At 33.8% G+C, this 21360-nt stretch overlaps 1 long non-coding RNA gene across 1 annotated transcript; it reads left to right on the top strand.

Annotated features, from left to right (window-relative positions):
- The first annotated feature begins 6975 nt into the window (after positions 1 to 6975).
- LOC120195733 lies at positions 6976 to 7979 on the top strand. The gene is made up of 2 exons (XR_005523106.1): positions 6976 to 7170; positions 7664 to 7979. It is a non-coding gene; the product is annotated as an uncharacterized LOC120195733 (long non-coding RNA).
- Positions 7980 to 21360: the final 13381 nt, after the last annotated feature.

Genomic DNA, 21360 nt, shown 5'->3' with positions numbered 1-21360 from the left:
AAACCAACTTAAAGGAAATCTTACCTTTGCTATGGAGGGCATGGGGACAACGGGAAGAATAAGAAGAAGAGAACAAAGTTTCAGCTTTTACCATTTTTCCTTATCCCCTTAATAAATATCTGAAATAAAAATAAACATTAAATTCATTTCCTTCTAAAAGACCACAATGCCCGTCAATTTCTTCCATTTTTACTAATAGGTCTTAAACATAAATTTCTTAAATAAATCCTCATACTTTTCAATTTATTCAATTTAACCCACAAAATTTTAAATCCTTTCACTATAATCATTGGTGATTTTATAATATTTTTTTACAAGTCATTTGTTTGAAACAAACCTAGAATGATTTACAAATCTAACGGTATAAAAACCATCTTCTAATATTTTTTTGTAGAATTTATGGTGATTTTATAACTTATTGTTCATTTTATCAATTTAGGCATGTTTCACTAATTTGCATCCTTAGCTTATTTACTAATTCTATTAGATTATCAAATGAACACATATGCATTAATGCAAGTTCCTATCATCATTTTCATGATGTAATACCCCAAATATCATGTAAGTAACTTTATTGAAAAGATTTAAAATGTGAGGATTTATTTGATTAAATGGTAAAAGATGAGGAAATAATTGGAATAGTGTTAAGGCTAGTTTGTGACAATAGATAAATTAAGAGGGCATTTTGGTCTATTAAGAGGGAAATAAATTTAAAATATATCCCTATTAGGGATTTAAAAGGGCAAAAAGAAAGGAAAGTAAGCTATCTCCCTATTTTCTATTCTTCCCCGTGGAAAGGCTCTTCCCCTATAGAAAATGTGAGTTTTCAAATTATTAGTTGATTCTTTAGATTTTGGTTGGTTATTGAAACCTTGATCATGATAGAAGCTTAATGAAGGTTTAAATAGGATTAAAACAATGAGATAAGGGAAATGAAAGAGAATTTAGAAAATGGGTTTTATAATTATATGTTGAAATAGGAGGGTTTATGGATGGTTATTGGTAAAATTGACTTGTCAATGAAACAAATGAAAGATTAGAAGTCAAGAATGAGTTTAAAAATAAGTTGGAAATTTTGGTATGATTCTAAGAATCAAATGTATATGAGAGATACTAGATGTTTTAAGTATCTAAATGAAGGAAAGTTAGTAGAGTAAAGAAGAGAAGTGTCATATAGTATTGTTAGGGGTAAAGGAGATGAAAATTGTCCAATGTTGGGCAAATTTCGGGTTAAAATAGGAAAATATGGGTAGGGGTATCAGTACCCTATAGAACAATACCAATACCATAGGCAACAATTAGGCTAAATTATATGAGAGGTATCGATACTGATTCAATCAGTATCAGTACCCAAGCAATATTGGTATCGATACCATGGTAAGGGTATCGATACCTGTAAACATCGAATCTAATTTTGGTATCGATACCTAAGGGGGTATCGGTACCATAGAATAGTGCTATCGATACCATAGTGAGGGTATCGATACCAGACTACATCGAATCTAATTTTGGTATTGATACTAGAAGGAGGTATCGATACCATAGTAGAGTAGTATCGATACCAGGGTAGGGGTATCGATACTGAAAGGCTAGAAATATTAAGTTGGGCTAATATTGTTGGAGAAAGGTTAATAATAAGTATTTTAATTAATGTTTAAGTTATAATTGTTAGGAAATACACTAACAATTGATATTATGCATGTATGTAATGAATGTGGAATAGATCGAAACTCTTTCCTTCTTTTTTTATTTTTATTTTTCATTTCTAATTTTTTTTCTTTTTTTTTCATCTTTTCTTTTCCTTTTCTCTTTCTACTTTTCGCTTCTTTCTCTTCATGATGTCAACTCAATTTGATCGTAGAGTGCTTTGTATTTGGTCTGCCTCATGGTGTCATGACTTGCTTCTGTAGCGAAATTTGGACTAATAATCTTTACTCGTGCGAACAGATATTATTCACCTTTGCCCCCCAGTGTGGAGGGTGATCCTTGGTTTGGGTTGAATCTGAAGAAAAATACTATAGGCTCAAAAGGGGACAACAAGGGGTATATATACATATATTTGAAGGGATAAATGAAACAAAACCGTTAATCATCTCATACATGGAAGTCTTCGTAAAAGAGGTATCCCCAGGGGGACGTGTATATTCAAGATTAACCTTATTTACATGAAAATAATAAAATTAATGCATGATAGAATTATTTCAATGATTTTCTTTATTTTTTCTTCTTTTTTATGGTCCTAGCATGCCCTTGATCTGTTACGCTCCATCTTATCTTTATTGCAGGAAAAGTCCTCGTCATGCCCCCAGGATTTATTGAGGCTGGGGAAGTAATGTCAATGTTTAGTCTCAGTGTTATTTTGGGTAAGGAACCCAACAACGGTTCTTTCGGCTTTAGATGGGATATGAAAGTTCTAATCTTGCCTATTGTCAAAAGCATATAATTAATGAAGTAGCAAAACAACCTTTAACTCATTTGATATTCAAAGAATTGCAAGATTAAAACATGATTCGTTGCTCATGACCTTTGGAAAATGACGTAAGTTCATTTTGAAAATCCTTTCAAAAAGTTGAGAAAAATGACAAAAACATGTTCAAACAAGATGTTGCAAATGACAAAAAGTTTCTTGATGAACAAAATGATTTTTGCATAATTAGGATGTCCCATTATTCTTCTGATGCAGCGGCGTTTAACTCGATCGGGTGTTATACATTTGGCTCTGGTGCCCCACTCGAGCTCGTCATCCATTGTTTCACCAATTCCTGAGTCAATGTCCCCTTTTCCATAAGAATCTCTATCTCCTTTAACAGCGGCCTACAATTTCCCATAGAATGCCCCAATACCCCCAAGTGAAAATCATAAACACTAACTTGATCATAGCTATGAGCATAAGGGTCTGGTTGCACTTTCACTGGCCTTGGTGTGAGGTATTGACCTTTAACCAAATGGGGATATAAATCTGAGATAGAAGTTTGGAACACTTTCAAAGTATATTTTGATCTCGGGACTTTCTTTGGATGACTCGAGTAACCTATTGCCCCTTCTCTTTTGCGGTTGTAGGAGCTTTGATCCTGACATTTAGTTACAGAAACATACACGATATTTCTTCTTCTAACAAAGGAGGTTGAACTTGTGCTGCTACTCCTCTCCATCTTAGGGCATATTCTTTAAAGCTCTCAATAGATTTCATTCTCATCTTTTGAAGGTGATGACGCTATGGGGCCAAGCCTTTAACATATCGATATTACCCCAGAAAAGCATTAGCTAGGTTGACCCATGTCTTGATATGCTATCTATTCAATTGATTATACCAAACTACAGCTGGGCCAGCAAGACTATCATGGAAGTAATGAATCAACAGATCATCATCATCCAAGTACCCCTCCATCTTTCTGCAAAACATTTTCAGATGAATTAGGGGGAAACTAGTACCATCACATTTCTCAAAATTAGGCACCCTAAATTCATGTGGGATGACCAAATCAGGGACCAAACTGAGTTCTTTGGCTTCTAACTCCTTGTGAGAGGCATTAACGACCTTCATATTTTAACGGCTTCATTCAACCGCTTAAACTCGTTCTCAAACTGCCCATAATTGACGAGATTAATTTCCTTTATCCTTCACTTTCTCTTTACCAACAACATGTGGTGTCATCACATGGATCATTTGATTCGATGCGTCCTACAGAGAAACCGATGCTTGGTTCCTCGTATCTAGTTGTAACCCGACCAACTGCTCTTGCAACTGATCTTGTGATTTCTCATTAGATTGCTCAATTCCTTCCATTTGTTTGTTCATCATGATGAGGAACAATATGAATGAATGATCTTGTTATTACTGTCATATAACCTCCCATAAGTTATTTCCATGTTTTCAAAATTAATGCATGTAAAATGCTTAAATAAATGCATGTAATGCATATGCAAATGTGGATGCCAAAAGCAAATGCAAAAGGTGCTAATTCCAAAAGTGACCACCATAGAACAACCTTCATTTAGACAACAAGATTTCATTACACCATGTAATTAAAATACAATTGTGATTCTTCATTTCTTCATTTTCTTGAACTGTACTCTTCATGGAATCTAACATTGCACCCCTCAATTGTCAGCGTATTTTATCACCTTTGATGATGTCGGACGTCCTTAAATTGAATATGGGGATCTTTATCTTCACTTTCAATGCAAAGTGGTCTTCATGTCTTTGTGAAGGGTCTTCTCGTCCTTGGTATTACTAAATCTATCTCCTGAGGGAACATCTTCGGCCTTCACTCCTTTGAAAGATGTCTTCGATCAACTTCAAACTCTATTCATTGGATGTCCTTCTTCATGAATCGTTCTTCAATCAAGTTCAAATTTCTTCATTCATTTGATGTCCTTCTTCATGAATCGTTCTTCAATCAGGTTGAAATTTCTTCATTCTTCGGATCTCCTTGATGAATCATTTGAATGTCTCTAGATCTCCCGATTTTGACTACATGGTTAAAATTTTTTTACCTCATTATGACCAGTCTTCTTATTAGTCAATCACTTGCGAATTAACACCTTTGAATGACATGAAGATGCAAATGCAATAAATCCAAAACAAAATAGACATAAAACAAAAAATGGGTTAGTACACATAATATAAACAACAAAATAATGAGTATCATAACAAATAAAACCTACTCTCACATGCTGACTACCCAATCATGCTTAGTAGATCTTACCCAACATGATACCTACCCCCATGCTTTGTTATTCACAAAAAATTCTAACCGCATGATATCTAATTCGCATGCTTGTTCAAGAAATAAACCTAACTGCATGATTTGTAGTTCGCATACATTTATTCAAAAAGAGAAAATAAATTACTCAAAAACTTTTCCTTGTGTACCCTCCTCACAGAACTCCTAAGGTTCGGGTCAGGCTCGACCTAAATTCAGGCTCTATGTTCACTATATGATGGGTTCGGTTCTAAAGTAATAGATTCTTGAATTGTCCTTGTTGGTGCCCCCTTGGGCTGTCGAACCCTTAATCCTAGCCCATCACAGGCTTTAGGGATCGAGTTCAACTTCGAGGGAACACACCTCCTTATGTCCATATGGAGGTGATTACCATCACGAGGACCATAAGGTGTGAGCTCCATGAGCGATCCACTATCCCATGCGGAGGTGAAAACCACACGAGGGAGTAGTCTCTCACTCCTACTTAAATAGGACGGAGCAGGGTTTTAGCTCATGTTATGCAAATGCAACTGTGCAGTGTGTGAGGAAAAGCAAAAATAAAACAACACATATTCGCAAAACACTCAAAATATCAACTCTCTTTAAACACGTAATTAATCTAAAACCATTAATAACCAAATAAGTACAACTATTTATTGGTTAATCAAATTCTGAACAAACAACATTAAAACCAAATAAGGGATCAAAACCAAATTAAAACAAATTTATAACGTTCAATTGCAAAGACAATCAATTAATCGATTATAGGCCTGACTCTCTAAAAAGTCCCTAGCGGAGTCGCCAAGCTGTCGAAACGATTTTTTTCGAGTGGGGAAGATTCTGAAAACCGCATCAATTTTTAATTATCCTCTTTGTAATTGATTTTTTTTATTAAAAACAATGTGATTTTAGAAAACCTCTCGTTTAGAAAATTTTGGGATTTCTTAAATAAATACGGTTCGAGGAGTCGCCACCAATCATTGATTAGGGTGTGATTGGGCACCCAAAAATGTTGTCATTTTAAATAAAAAATTTATTTTAATTAAAACAACAAATTGAGGTATGTGTTACCATAAAATGAGTTAGGGAGTCGATTACGCATGGGAAAGGATTAGCATCCCCACAGCGCCCTAAATCGGTACCTAGTCGATTAATTAACGTCTTTGCAATGAAATTTACAAATCCAATTTTAATTTGATTTATATATCCCCAACAAAACAAAAACATACGAGTTTTACAATATTTAAAATCACCAAAATAGATTAAATTAAAATTACCTAACCTTTAGAAAGATAAAGAATATTCAATAATTAAAAATATCGAGACAAGATCTTAGATAAGTTCTAACTACCTTCTCTCAAAAATTTTAAATAACCGGATATTTCTTTTTCTTTCATTCTCAAATTTTAAAGTGATGAATCAATTTTTAAGTGTCACTAATGGGATATAATTTTAATTAAAAATCGTCAAAAGCATATATCTAATCAGTTAAGACAACCCACTTAAAACAATTTTAAATTAAAAATGTATTACCCTTAGTTCAATTATGTAATAATGAATCGAGTTATGCACGTGAGGTTATAATACAATTTAATTGAATGAAAGCATAAAAACATATAATTAAAGTCATTTAATCATACGACTCATTCACCATTCTCAACACACAAATCATAAAAGAAAACAAAATAATAGACAATTCAATAATGACCCAATCACCGAAGTTAACATAGTATTAACTTAGGAAAAATGACATGATATAAATGAGTGTATATATTTATGCATGAAAGATTATTACACGGTGATTCAAAGTGACATGTGTAACCATGATAACAAAGAGCTAACAAATGTGTGCATTAATAAGTGTGCATACATATAAACATTAGAATTAAAATACACTAAAAATATATATATATAAACAACACCAAGCATCAACTACGTATGAGGCTTAAATATATAAAATATAAATACCATGGGACTAACATGCAACTTAACAAAGTTATAAGTATTGGAACCAAGATAAACCCCAAACATATATAGGATTAAAATAAAAAGATTCAGAATGACATTCCAAATATATAAATAACAAACAAAAAAACATTTAAATTAATTAAGACCAATGACCAAAATTAAATACGCGTTAAAGTTGTGGGGACTAAAACCTAAGTTTACCCCTAAAATTCGGTGGCTAAATATTAATTTACACAAAAGATTTAATATAAAAGCTAATGTAAACTAAAACCTAATCTAATTATAAACTACACAACCCAGCCGCATCATCATCTCCACTCTCCATCCCTCTCGGCCTCTCATCCCTTACCATAGCCTCCATCGCCATCCCAAAGCCTTACACAATCGAGCCTAATGAAGCCAGCCAACGTTCAAGGTGGTTCCCTCCTCTCCATTCAACACAGGCCACGACCGAGGGAAAACGACCACCGCGACCCTCTACTGCTCATCTAACAAGGTAAACGCTTCTAACCATTTGTATTTTGCTCTTCTTGATTAACTAATTTCACACAATATACTGGAAATTGAAGTAATCAAAGTGAAACAAATACCTCTAAAGATTCTTTGATTGTTATTTGCTTCGTAAAAACAGGGAATCACTTACATTAATTGCTTTAGTTCAACCAAAAAAGGGGTAAAGATCGAAAAGCCTTGATGATTTTGCTCATTTTTTTTATCCTTGAATACCCTCTGCTCTTGATGATTTTGCTTCCTCCACGTGATCACCCCTCTGTACTATTTTCTACTTGCGTGATTCCTTCTGTTCTCAATGACCCCTCATTTCGTTCATAACCCATTCTTTAATTACCAAGAGCCTTCTCTTATTTCATTTGTTCCACCAAAAGCCTCTTGTCCTTTTTTTAATTTCCTTGTTGGTTGTTGAGATTAAGACGGGATTAGGCTCCTTTCTTCTTGACTTTTGTTGATGATTTTCGGTGGGTTGACCGCAGGTGATAAAAATGCCTTCAATGGTGGCATGATTGGCGTGCGACGCTAGCAGCTTGATGGTCGAGACTTGGTTTGCTCATGGATCACACCAACATGTGGGAGAGGGCTGATTGTTGATCAACTGGTTTTGTCTTCCACGTGTTGCTCCCCTCTCTTTGTGTGATGTTTATGCTTGCTGAATGGATGTCCCTTATTGCTCCATCATAAACTGTCTCCCACTTAAATTCAACTTGTAATATGTTGTTATAGTGTCCCACTAGATTGTTCCAACGTGTCCATTGTGCAAGTGAATGGAAAACAAAGGTTTGTTGGACTGAATTTGTAAATCCCGTATTAATTTTTAGCCTGCACTATCCTCAATTATCTGGGCATATATCGAGCTACTAATATCAGATTGATACGGTTCAAAGTGAGTTGGAAAGATAAGAGATAGAGGATTAAATGTTAAGAAGACTTCATCATCCAAATATTCTTGTAACATGTTCAAAATTGGCGATCAACATGGTTAACGTGCACTTTTGTAACTTGGGGCCTGATTTGGGCTTGGTGTACCTTGGCCTGCAAAATGATAACATAAATAATGTTAACATTATTATTAATAATAAAATAAAATAATAATAATAATATGCCGGAAAAAACGGGTGTCTACAAATACTATTACCTTGATATTGATACTTGAAGAACTTTCTTGATACCCAATGAAAGTGTTATCGATACTACTTCAACAAAATCTCAGATTTTGGCCTTCATATGAACATCATCGATACTATTTTATTTGGTATCAATACTTAAATCTAGAAATACCATGTTTCCCACACAAAAAAAGTGATCTAAACTCTCATTTAAGTCCCTAAGCTGATATTTAAAGCTGATAGGAATCATATGGGTCGTAATACATAATTCATATGCATAAATAACACTAATTTTGTTCCAAACCATCTATAAGAAAATATGCACACAACATGTTCCATGGACTCATACAAGCAAGCAAAGCAACAAACAATGATAAACAAATATTATATATGAGTTGGAAGTATTTTATCTCACTCCAAGCACACTAGAATTCTTTCTAAGTCGTCTAAACATAAATTAGCTTGTTGACTTGAAGGTTCCAAAACTCTAAAAAAAACTTTCTTGGCCACCTACGTACCTTATAGAAATATAAAACTCATTAACAAGCTTTAGAGTTACAGATTACTGATATTACATCTACAAATTTTGTAACCCCTTTTACCCGACCTAGATGGTAAAAGCCGGATCCAAGAGGCCCATTGTCTTATTTTCGACTTAAACCCAAATCAATACTTTAAAACACTTTAAAAATTAATACTCATGATTATTTGTCACCAATAGTGTAGATAATCAAATAATAAGGATTATATAAACAACGAATATCAAATCCAAAAATTTAATCTCATAGTACCAAAACAAAGTTTATGTTCAAAGTTACAAAACGTAATAAAATAATTCCAAAGAAAAATACTATGAATTGGAAAATTCGAATAAATATCATATTGTTGACAACAATAAAATTTGTATAAATACACAATCTACAAGTTCCTGTCCACCTAGCTCGAGAATCTGAGAGAATAAACTAAGGGGAGTAAGCTACAAGGCTTAGTGTGTCTCTAAAGTGCAAACACCAACAAATAAAGTATAATCTGAAGCATTCACAATATTTAATCATACACCAAATAATCAACAATAATAATTGATTGAATATTATGTAAATGCTTATACACCCTGCCTGTATTCGGGCTTTATTAGAATTCGATGCATCACCATGTTTGTATTCAACCCTGTCATATCTTGATAACACCAGGCAAAGATGTCTCTAAATTCTTATAGTAAATTTATCAAATCTTGCTTCGCTATTGGTGACAAAGTAGTGTCAATATTCATTTCTCTCTTATCTTCATCAGTCCTTAAATTAACAATATTAATTTATTCTTCATGAGGTAAGATTTATTTTTCTTTATTTTCCACCAGTCTTAATAATTCGATACGAACCTCACATTCTACCTCATTTTACACTTGTTAATTTCTTCTAAACATAAAAGCCACTCTAGATCAATTTCATGATTAGTTTCAGAAACATTCATGTTATTAATATTGGGACACCTGTGAAGTAAATATGAAACGAATATATACTTTGGAAGAGAAACGAAAAAAGTGAAAAAATGAATTTGAATGATTGAAAATGCAAGAAAAAAACTGATTGCCATTTGCGAAATGAAATGAAAGCATCTCTTATTAGAAAAGTAGTGAGTGAAATCAACACAGATACCCATAAAAAGATCCCTTAATTCTTGTGGGCACAAGCACAAGGGTTAGTTCAGAACATTACTCTAGGTTAATCCTAAAAACTACAGGGAGGTCCTACATAGTCCAGTTGTTGAGCTTCTCGCCTGGGAAACATGGGTAAAATCCAGCTATAAATCTTCTAGGCTCGATATTTTCTCAAATCATGTTGATAAACAACCCTTCAACGGACTCATCAAACATTTCTAGATCTTTCAATTGTTCCCCCCTCTTGGATTGCACTAACCAAGTACTCTTCAGTGGTATACATGCTTATAGAGATGAAAATGTACTTATTTTCAGGGTAAGATATGCGCTCCCAGGAAATATCTTCTTTTTATAGTTGAGTTTTTCTTATATCAGATTTCCTTTTCATTTCTTTTTGACATTGCTGAAAATTAGGTTTAAATCAAAGCATCAAATAGTCCCTCTTCATGACAACAAGTTTGGGATGCAAAATTCCTTAAAGGTTCTTTTTAAAACCTTTTCTAGTCTTTGCTCCTCTTCCTAGAGTCTCATACGCAGACATATTTATGCAGTTAGACAATCGAGAATGAGGAACTACCCCAACAGAATGAATTAATGTTCTTCCCAACAAATAGTTATATGTCTGATTTATATCCATCACGATGAACTCTACGTTGTAAATTGTACGCCCAATCAATAACAGGAAATCGATTTTCCCTATAACATCCCTCTGAGTCCATTAAAGGCCTAAATGACATTTTGATATGCCTTTATATAACAATCAACTGTCGGCATTCTTTACAAAGTTGCTAGATGTATAACGTTAAGTGTCGATCCGTTATCAGTCACCAGTTCATTATTCTTTGGCAGAGGTTCCTCCTTAAAATTCTTTTGAGATGGTGGTGCTTTGGGCCTACGTTTCACTTTTTTATTCTCCTACGATGTTTTAAGGGGAGAATAACATATTTCACTTCTCATTAAATGTTCTAGTTGATTTATCATTTTCGTAAGGGGTTTTCCTTTCTTATCTTTTTTAATATTCACTTCTTTCAACATTGATGGTATTTCGACTTCTCTCAATACAGAAATATAGGAGGTATAGCTCCAAGGGATTCCTTGAAAAGAAATGTTGTTGGAGTATTGATTATTAATTTAGGATTTACTAGGCCTGGACTCACTATCTTTGGCCTCACAGTGATCACAATAGGTTTCCTTACTCCATACTCAGATATATAAACATCCACTTATTTCATCTACTCAACCTTCTCAAATAAATCAAAATCTTTATTTTTCATCATTAATTGGATTAAACTCCTAAACTTTAGACAGTTTTGAATCTCGTGCCTCGCTCTCTGGTAGAACTCATAGAAAATTTCATTTTCAACTTGATTACACATCAGACCCTGGCCTCTATTAACTGCTTGAAAATCCAACTCAATGGGGACTTAATTTCATACATGAATCTTTTCAATCTATTTCAATTCTGCTTATGGATAGCTTTCACTCCTTGACCCTCATTATTCAACAATGGGTTTTTCACCACATCTGGGGTAGAATTGAATTCTATCATCTTTATATCGATTAAATTTTGTACAATCTTCTTGAAGGAAAATAAATTTTGATCGAATGCCCCATCACATTAGTGTAGTACTCGCAATGAGAGTTCGCATCATACAACCAAGGATAAGGTGGATAAAGTGGTTTGAACTGATAAGGGTGTACCAAGTCCACCTTTAGAAGCATGACATAAATCTTATAATATGGTTCTAGTACTAGTGTTAATTTTAATCTTTTGGCTTCTCTTTTCTTTCCTAGGTACTCATTCCTATTAGAATCAGACACCACCATAGCAACACTCGACTAATTAATCGGCATATTCTTGGCTTATTGTAAGTACTCGTAGCATTTACTTCATTATTCTTCTCTTCGAATGTTCTTTTCTCACCGTTTCTATCTTGCCACTTTTGATGGCAATCATAATTAATTCTCCAAAAAGTACCATGGTAGCAAAACTTTTGGAAGCATTTCTCAACATATGATCCAAGAACGGGCCTTTCAGAGTGTGGAGGAATAGAATCGTGGTTTTCTTATCCATCAGAGGTGGTTGGACTTGAGCAGCCATATCACATCATCTCTAGGCATACTGACGAAAAGTCTTGTTAGGCTTCTTTTTCAAGTTCATTAGAGCCACTTGATCATGAATCATACTGGAAACATTTTGTATTACTCAAGAAACACTCTGGATAAATCCTCCCAAGATCTAATGTTGATGCAAAAATTTATGCGAAAATTTGGAAAGCAAAGTTTAAGTACAGGATGATCTGACTCTACAAGTATGGCATGGCTCTCTTCCTCATATCAACGACCTTTCTAACTAATGTGAGGACCCTGTGACCTCCTTCTGAGACTATCAAAACATGGCCCGACAAATTTAGCCCTTATGGCCAACTCTCCCAGATTTTGAGCTATTTCACTCATCTGTATCAGCGCCTTGGAGACCAAATGACTTCTTGGTGCAATTCTATCCTCATATGTGTCAACCGCATTCTACCACCCCTCATTTGCCTACTAAACCTTATGCTCTAAAATAGTCACCTATTCCTGGAAAATTTGCAAATCTTCTTCAAAATCATCACACTAGCTATGCAGTGAGTCGACCAGCTCACTAAGATCCCCATGCCTTATTTGGGTTCTACCATGGAATAAGGACAACTCTAACTCTGTCTTGTATCAGAAGAATTCAATATTCTTTACTTGATACCGAGTCCTATGCTCCTCACCTTGGGTCTACTCTTCTCGCAATTTTTACTCTAAGCTTGTAACTTATTCAGTCCGATTGTGGTACCTCTGGATCCAATTTTGAGTAATCTCCTACTGGACCTCGAGCACAATCTCCCTATGTTTTCTTTCCATCTCCCATCTTTTCCTCTCGACCTCAAGTCACTGGAGCCTCCTCCCAGAAATCTCTATCTCAGTGAGCAAGTGATGTAGCTCAGCCTCAAAATTGGCCACTGAAACATCTCTGTTAGCCTCTATCTGAGCCAACCTACTTTTCTCTTGTTTCAGATCCCTCTTTAGGCCTTGAATTTGATGATCATCATCTTTAGCTTGTATTATTACTCATCTCTTGTCAGTCTCTAAATCTTTGATCTTTCTTTCCTGATGTTTGTTCTCATCCACTAATTGTTGGACTTAGTGTTTCTATGCATTTAGCTCCCGAGTCCACTGCACGGTGGTTTTACTAAGCCCGGTGACTCTCCTATTCTTATGGATATTTTGGTGGCATTTCTTTAGTTCCTTCAATTCTACTTCGATTGCCTCTGTACTTACTTTCACCTTTTGGAATTAAGCTTTAAGGAACTCAACTTAGAGGCCATTTAGATACTCGATGCTGCTCAGTTCTCTAGTTCGCTAACCAGAGTTACTTTCTCAACTTTAAATTCGTCTCCAAGGATCTCAATATGGGATGAAACCACCCAAATTACTTCTTCCATTTGGACAAACTCTGATCTAGGAGGATGAAGTTTTCATTCTTTTGGGTGAACCTTCAATCATCATAATTGTGGGTTATCATGTCTTTGGCCTACTCAACCCAAGTACGAAAATATATTTCCAAGTCTCTGATACTTCCTTACGGCCTATCTTATAGTTGTCACCAGAAAAACTACATCAGAGATATGATGTCCAATAGTAACTAAGATAATTTTTCATCCACCAAACTATCGAGAAACCAATAATGGAGCGTAGCCAATACTACCCCAAATTTCGAGCAGAACTACCCATTTGTTTTTCCCACATCTGAATAAAAAATCTCTTTGTATCTGCCAGAGGGCATGCCACACTATATCTTCTTCTATGAGATTTCTTAATACCCTCATACAATCATCTTTTGAGGAGGAAATATTCCAATATGGAGTAATAGGTTTAAAAAAAAGGTACAACACCCCATCGATCTTCCAGAAATGACTCTAAATCCATATATACAAAAACTGGACACGCCCTAAAAAGCTACTTTCATTTTTCTTTCGACATACGTTTAGGGAGTGGAATGTCTCATCAAGTATGGCCGGAGATGGATTTGTTCTTATCGAAATTTGCTCGAATAAGTCGACTGTGGCACACTCTATGTAACCCAGAGCTTTTGGGAAAAAACATACCATAAATCCTCAAGGCCAAAACATCTAAAAGAACTCTCTCGTCAAAATGCCCCTAAAGTATCACCTGAGATTGAACCAGGAATGCCCTCTCCTTTTCCTTTGTGCTTGACTCGAGTATATACCCAGTCCTTGTGGACTCCTACAATTTTAGCCAATTTTGGTTTAAATGGCTGAGTCGTGAGGCTCCTAACATATACCTTAGTCTCTTTAACCTTCTCTATACGCAGTAAACTGGTGTACTCTTCAATGGTGGGAACTAGCTATTCCTTATTACAAGTGAAGTAGACATACACTGCACTTTATAATTGGATCAAAGCCCTCAACATATCTACATCCACCAAGACAAATAGTAGGTAAGCGATATCTCTGTAACACAGGTAAACTTTTTTCCTCAAGTCTAGTACCAAATTCTGTCAAATCTCTCAGAGATCGGAGATGTCATTTCAGTTTAGGGAAGCGAAAGCGAAAGCGCAAGCAGGCATAATTGGAATGTAACCAGTAGACAGACTATCTCCCTCCTGGCATCATAAACCCGACCGCTGACGTACTTCAGAGATAAGGATCGTCTGACTTGTTTTCTTTCCTTCCATATACTCAAGTTTTCTAAGTTGATTGTAAATAGAGATCGAATATCAATGTTTTAATGATGATGCAATGAAAACGATATAGATAAAAACCAAGAAAATAAACAAACAACTCAGCAGTGAGAAATAAACAATAATAATAAAAATAGTAATAACAATAAGTCCTAGTCCTCATGATATCTAGTTCGCATGCAAATTTAGAAATTAAAATAAAAGGAAATGTAGAATAAGTTCTCCTTTTTGTGCTTATTTAGGTACATAGGGAAATTTTGGTAGAGTTTCACATCGGGTGGATATATGGTTTATTATATGTTGGGTTTTGACTCTTAAAAAAGTTAGGTACTCGAATCGTCTTTTTTGCCACCCCTTGGATTGGTCAGACCCTCAATCCTCACTCATTATAGGTTTGTGGATCAAGTTCGATTTCGAGGGGATATATTTCCCTATGTCTAACATGAAGAATAAATTCCCACGAAGGCATAGGTACTCTAGACCTAGAAGGCTAGTCGTTAGGTCTAGCATAGAAAATAAATTATCACGAAGACATCACTTTCACCCCCACTTAATAAGGGATAACTCAGGTATAGAGCTCATGTCATGAAATGCACGTGAACTGTGTGAGGAAAAGTTCTCAAACCTTTAAATGAAAAAACCATAGAAGATAACCAACAAGAATTTGAGAGTCACGTGTTTAATGAAAATTAAAAATGTTTGGAAAATGTTAGATTCACCAACGATCGTTGGGATTAGGTAGGTCGAATACCCGAGAAATCGTCCTTTTAAATAATTTTAATAACAAATTTAAAAAGACGTGATTGGTCTATGTTTTATGAAATTATGGCTTTTGGATTCGATCACACTCGGGAAGGATTAGTACCCGACAGCGCCTGGAATTGGTATTGTCAATTATATGTTGTCCCTATTATTAAAAATTTGAGAATTTGAATTTATAATCTTTTTTCTCAAAATATTTTAAAATGATTTTTAGGAAAATATTATCATTATTTATTTCTGATTCAAAAAGAAAATAACTTCCTATTTGTATAGAGGGAATTATTTCTTATGTTTTAATCGAATTTTAGAAAATTATTCGGTTTCTAAGAAATTTTTTAAAAAAATTAAAATATATATTATGATTTCTAATTAATGAAGAAAATAATTCCATAGTTATGTTAAGCAAATTATATCTTATGTATTAATTGAAATAATATTGGATTTTTCTACATTTTTTAGAAAATTAAGGGAAAATAAGACATATTTTATTTATTTTTAATTAATGAAGAAAATGACTCCCTAATTATTTTAAGAGAATAATTTCTTATATTTTAATTTAAAATATTTTAATGAATGTTATTTGAAATACTTTTAAAAAAGTAAACAAGTAGAAAAGACCTAAAAAACTAGGGATCAAATAATTAATCAGATTATTGAAGAAGGATTAATTGATATTTATTCATTAATTAATGGGACCTAATTTAATCTCAAGTGACCACATGAATTTGTTTTACTATTTACTAATATTAAAATCGAACGTCCGGTTGTGTTAGAAGTACTCTTTTCAATATTGGAAAACAAAAAAAATATTTATAATTAATCTCAATTATGTTATTATAATGAGTTTCTAAATGTTTAAAAGGTATCTGAACTAAATTAGAAGTGATTAGACTTAGAAGGATCAAATTTGTTCTAAATTAGTGATTAATACTAAAGAACCTAACCTTAAGGTCTTTGGTCTAATTTAATTAATCTTAAAAGAACCAAAATTCTAAGGCTTAAATTAAATCCTATTAAGTTACTAAAACTAAAAGTCCTAAAGTTTAAGGGTTTTAATTTAATTAAACACATGACTAAAATAGAAAAATTGAAAATTAATACACACATTCAATAAATAAACACAATAATAAGAAAATTGAAAGGAATCTTGACTAATTTGAATTAAATGAAATGTTTAAAGTATTCAAGGTACAATTACATGGTGACTAAAATAAAAGGAAGTAAACTCTAAAACCCACACCCAAAACATGCGTACAATAAGAGTATTTATGAAATCAATTTTCCTAAAACTTTCCAAATATAAAACCCAAAAATTTAGACAATGAGTTCAGTTTTTCCCAATACAAATTCTGCATCTCCTCATTTTCTCTCAAACGTTCCAACCCTATTTTCCTCTCTCTCATCCATTTCTTCCCATGTTTATCCAAGTTCATACCAAGAACACCCTCCTTGATCTTCAAAAACATCCCAACACTAATAGTTTCTTGCTCTTATGGATCAAAAACATAAAAATCTCAAGAACATTAGGCATGTTCTCCATACTTCCTTCCTCACTTCAATCTATAACAACACAAAAAAAAAACCTCAAGCATGTTTATTTGAATTAAAACTCCTACTTTCAACACTTAAATCCTTTCATATATTCCTTTCTTTCACCAAAACCTAACTAAACAAATATCAATATCCAAGAGGATCTAACAAATCTTCACCCAACTTAAACCAACCTTAACACCAAAACTACCCTGACCATCATGCACGACCATCCATCGCAATACCCAAACACCGTTGGTCACCACTCTACGGCCACTGACCACCATGCACGGTGGTGTTCGTCTGAAAGCCCCCTTATTTTGAATCAAATCAACACCAAAAAAAGCAAAGTTAAAAAAAGGCTAAAAATTACCTTTTTCACACTTCGATGAGACCTCCAGTGAACTTGATGTTAGGAAGCTAGGATTAGCTTTAAGTGTTGAAGAACATTGAACGTTTTTTATTCATTCAAGTATATCAATTACATTGGTTTTACAGCAGCTTTACAACATACCTTGTGTTAGAGTATGCCCAAAGACCAATCATATGATGATTGTAATAATACTTTTATTTACCGATTTTATTGAATAAAGACATTGCCACTATTATTTTCAGTTATATATATGTGTTTAACATAAACTGGAAGATAATAAAGTCCATATAATGACATAATTGTTATTATTAAAAGATCCCTAGTTAAGTATTATTATTGGTATGTACAATAATAATACGCTTAAGACGAACATGTTATTGATTGATGACAACGAGTTGTCATTGACATAGAGATGTCAGAATTGATACATGATTATATTGTTAGAAAACAATGTATTGGATTGACCCACCACGAGCATATGTCTTGGATTATTATGTGACAGTCATAACATTGCTCATGGTGATGACTATATGTCTGATCCTCAGACTTGAGATCAATACTGTCCCAATATATATTGTTGTATGTTTTGATGCAGCTAAACAAGCTCCGTAATTGGTTGCTCTATAAAGACTGTTATTGAATATATCTCAATATATGTAGTGGGTGTGTATGATTAAGATAGGATATGTCCTTCCTACATAATAGGAAATATATCACAGGCCACTTGATTGAGTAAGACTAGAAACGCATGGCCATGCTCGAATAAGTTGATATGAGATATCATAAACTATTCGTTAATTAAAGTTTACTCTAGAAATCAAGAAACAATAGATGGGCTATACAAGTGTGACTATTCCAAGACTTGTGGTTATTCTAGATATAAAGGACATAAGGATATAATACATAAAAGAGTTAATCACCAAGATGATATGTCGAATCATATTTTCTTGTAACTTAGGTGACAATGATATATTGCTAGATGTCACTCATTGTATGTAATATTTGAATTGTTCTAATAATTACTTCTAATGTTACAAGAACCTACAGGGTCACACCCTAAGATTGAAACGAGCAAAGATGTACAATTTATTGTACGTTACTAAAATATATCTAGAGTTAATTAAGTATATATTTTAATAATCCCGAATATTTAATTTCAATTAATTAAATATAGATTTAATTAATTTGAAATAATAAAATCCCTGATATGATTAGGGTAACTTGGATATAAAAGGATTATTAAATTCCAATTAATTAAATATAGATTTAATTAATTTGAAATAATAAAAACCCTAATATGACTAGGGTAACTTGGCTATAAAAGGGTGTGTTAGGTCTAGCAGTCGTTTTTGTGAGAACACACACAAAACCTTCAGCCACTTTCTCTCAAAATTGTTTTGGGGGAAAACAAAATTGCTCTCAATCGGGTGAAATGAGTAGATGCCGAGATGTGATTTCGTGGAGGCTTACGATTCGAACCGATCTACACCACCAGAATTCATTGCTTTCCTTACTGTTTTCCAAGGAACTCACTGTAAGTATTCGCATCTCTTCCTCCCGATTTCAGTTTTTCGTACTTGGATCGCTGGTGAGACCGTCGAGTTTTGTTTCCACTGCGTCATGGGGTTCACCGACGGTCCCAATAGTGGTATCAGAGCCACTTGTACGATCTGGATTTAGGTTAAATTTTTTGTTGATGCGATATGTATGAGATGAATGTTCTAGATCTATCGATTTTGGTAAATATGCTGATATTATTTTTCGAATCGATAACCACAATGATTAATATATTAATTTATTAAAATGTTTTTCAATCGATTTGTCGCTGGATTTCTTTTAAAATTGTTTTCCTATGAAGAATCACAAGGAGTAGAAGAATGGCGAGAAGATGTCTAGAGAGCAGTCTTAGGCTTTAGAGTTCTTGGTTCTCCCATTGGCTTGGGATGGGCCACCTTAGTCATTGTTTTTGGGCTATAACCATTGTATCTTATTTATTGCTATATTTGTTATGTATGCAATGCATCAAATGATAAAATAAGAATAAATATTGATGAGATCAATAAGGGCCTAATATTAAAACGAACAATGATGAGATAATTACGCAAATCCCTCTTTATAATCTAAGTTAACTTAACCGTCCAATATTTACCCTCGTTAAGGCTTTGATCGATATTGTGTGGGCTTTTCCAAAGCAATGGCACATAAATCTATCTTGGTTAAACACGAAGAATAAGTAAGTGATATTCAACGGTTGAAATATTAGTAATAACTTAGCTAGGTTATTCTAATAGGATTAGAAACCTAGAGGTTAAATATTTGGATAAGTCATGAGATGACTTGAACAAAAGTTGTTCACCAAAATGAGGAGTTACATGAGATGTAACTAGTCAAGTGTTACTTACCTAAATAATCATTATCCTAAAAGAAAAGCCAAAGTTGATTTAGGAAATTTATATATTATGGATCCTCACCCACTAGAAAAAATTTTGTTGAATTTTTCTGAAATTAAAACAAAAAGGTTTTTTAATTTTGAATAAAATAGTGGGAGTAATTTGTAAATAAAGTCCTATTTATAAATTTTAATTCGGTAAATTTACTTACTTTAATATTTCTATTGTTGTAGATTTAATGGCAAACAACACTTTATCACTGCGATCACTCCTTGAGAAGGATAAACTTAATGGCATAAACTTCCTTGACTGGTTTCATAATTTAAGAATTGTTCTCAAACAGGAAATGAAGGAATATGTCATTGAGGAACCTGTTCCTGATGAACCGGCAGCTAATGCTTCAAAAGCTGACAAAGACAAATTCAAGAAACATATAGATGATATGTTAGATGTTAGATGTCTAATGCTTGCCACCATGACTCCTGAGCTTCAGAAGCAATATGAGGACATGGTTGCATATGAGATGATTCAAAATATCAAAGAAATATATGAAGGGCAAGCACGTCAAGAGATGTATGAGACCTCTAAAGCTCTATTTCAATGCAAAATGGCAGAGGGAACTCCTGTAGGAGCTCATGTCATCAAGATGATGGGCTACATCCAAACGTTGGAAAAACTGGGATTTCCTCTCAAAGATGAATTGGCTACCGATGTTATCTTGCAATCGTTGCCAGATAGCTTTAGCCAATTTTTCCTTAATTTCAACATGAATGAAATTAACAAGACTTTGCCACAGTTACTTGGCATGTTACGAACTACTGAAAGTAACACGAAAAAGGTTAGTCCTAAGCCCATTCTGATGGTTCACAAGGACAAAGGAAAAGGAAAGAAAAAGATAGTGGCAAAGTCTAAGGGCAATGGTAAGACCAAACCAAAAGGGATAAATGCATTAAAACCCAAAGGGGGAGTTAGAAAAGAAGGAAAATGTTTCCATTGCGATAAGACCGGACACTGGAAGAGAAATTGCCATGTTTACCTTGAAGAGGTCAAGAAGGCAAAAGCAAACAGAACGTTTGTTTTAGGTATTTATGTTATTGATGTTAATTTGTCAACATCTACTACTTGGGTATTGGATTTCGGTTGTGGTTCTCATATTTGTACTTCTGTACAGGGACTGCAAAAGAGAAGGAATCTGGCTAAAGGAGACGTGGACCTGCGAGTGGGAAATGGAGCAAGAGTTGCTGCATTAGCTATAGGGACATATGTTTTATCTTTACCTAGTGGACTTGATTTAAATTTAGAGGATTGTTATTATGTGCCTAGTTTAACTAAGAACATTATTTCTATTTCTTGTTTGGACAAGATTGGTTTTGAGATTATTATTAAGAATAATTGTTGTTCTTTTTATCTCGATAGTGTTTTTTATGGTTCGACACAATTGGTTAATGGTCTCTATATTTTGGATCAAGAAAACACCATTTATAACATAAATACTAAGAGATCAAAAACAAATGACTCAAATCAAACTTATCTTTCGCATTATCGTTTAGGCCATATAAGTGAGAAAAGCATATCAAAACTCCATAAAGATGGATTCTTAGATTCATTTGTTTTCGAACAATA

This window comes from Hibiscus syriacus, unplaced genomic scaffold, assembly GCF_006381635.1.
Source record: "Hibiscus syriacus cultivar Baekdansim isolate YM2019G1 unplaced genomic scaffold, ASM638163v2 tig00117017_pilon, whole genome shotgun sequence".
Lineage (NCBI taxonomy): Eukaryota > Viridiplantae > Streptophyta > Magnoliopsida > Malvales > Malvaceae > Hibiscus > Hibiscus syriacus.
Note: the sequence above shows the minus strand (reverse complement) of the source record. Positions and strands in the feature narration are given on the sequence as shown.